Genomic DNA, 1549 nt, shown 5'->3' with positions numbered 1-1549 from the left:
TATATATATTATTTATATATATATATATATATCACTTTCCTGTTATAACTTGAAAGATTCCCTTAATGATCTCAGAATAATATCCTGACTCCCTTCCTCAGTTTTGGAAACTTGCCACAGACAACTAACTCAGCTCACTTCCCCACCCTTCACAATCATAACCCTCTTCCCAACCCTCCAAGCAGCCAGGTTCACCTGCTGGACCTGCCTGAAACACACCTTGGGAAGTGAGTATCCAAGCCATGATCCCTCGATTCTCTAAGCCTCACATATCTGCCCTGTTCCTCTCACCTGTATAAAAGTCCATCTCCTTTAAGAGACATTATAGGATAGAGGCGAAAGTGTGACTTTTGGAATCAAAAACCAGATTTCATTTCTAGCTCTATTGACTGCCAGCTATGGGGCCTTTTTACCAATCACTTAACCTTCTTAGATCTCATTTCTGTGTTGGACAATGAGGATAATAATAACATAAATAATATAAATCCTTCAAGATTGTAGAGAAAATTAAACATAATAAAATACACAAAAATGTCATATAAACTAGAAAGTGCTACAAAGAGTTCAGTTTTATTTCCACAATTGCTACTCTTTTCCAGATCTCTCCCTACTCCAAATCAGTAAAATTATCATTAATAACAATTCTGATAATATTTTATATATGAAATACACTTTATGATTTTTCAAATACGTTGTACTTACATCAATTCTGTTGTGCATCCCACTCACTTTGGCACTTAGCTTACTCTTGGGACATTGATATATCCTTTTCATATATATGTACTCTCTTGTTATCTCCACAGTCAACTCCTTGAGGGCAGAAACTCTATCTCATATCTCCATTCTCCAGAGGCTCACACAGAGTTGTAAGTTGCTGTGGAATCAACTCCTACTCACGGCCACCTTGTGGAGATCACCACATGAAGATCCTGCACCGTCTTCATGTGTTCGAGTCTATTGTTGCAGCCACTGTGTATTTTGAGTGCCTTCCAACTCAGAAAGCTCATCTTCCAGCACTATTATTGAACAATATTCTGTGACCCATAGGGTTTCCATTGGCTAATTTTCAGAAGTAGATCACCAGGTCTTTCTTCCTAGTCTGTCTTAGTCTGAAAGCTCCACTGAAACCTGACCACCATGTTTGACCATGCTGGTATTTGAAATGTTGTTGGCATAGTTTCCAGCATCTGAGCATCCGACTAACCACCACAATATGAAAAACTGATAGATAGTAATGGTCATACTGAGTAAACTCAGTGCCAGTGAGTTGATTCTGACTCATAGTGCCCCTATAAGACAAAGTAAAAGTGCCCTATAGGGTTTCCAAGGCTGTAAATCTTTACAGGAAGAGCCACTGAGCAGCTAGTGGGTTTGAACTACTGACGTGTTGGTTAATAACCCAGCACCTTAACTATTGCACTGCCAGAGCTCCTGGTTATACAGAGAGGAAAACAAAACAAAACAAAAAAAAACCCTCACTGTCGTTGAGTTGATTGGGCTCATAACAACCCCTCCTTGGGTTTCCAAGGCTGTATCCCTACGGAGGGAG

The sequence above is a fragment of the Orycteropus afer genome, unplaced genomic scaffold (assembly GCF_000298275.1).
Source record: "Orycteropus afer afer isolate SDZICR_OR568_19922 unplaced genomic scaffold, OryAfe1.0 scaffold00199, whole genome shotgun sequence".
Classification (NCBI taxonomy): Eukaryota; Metazoa; Chordata; class Mammalia; order Tubulidentata; family Orycteropodidae; genus Orycteropus; species Orycteropus afer.
The sequence above is the reverse complement of the archived record's forward strand: the minus strand, read 5'-3'. Positions refer to the sequence as shown.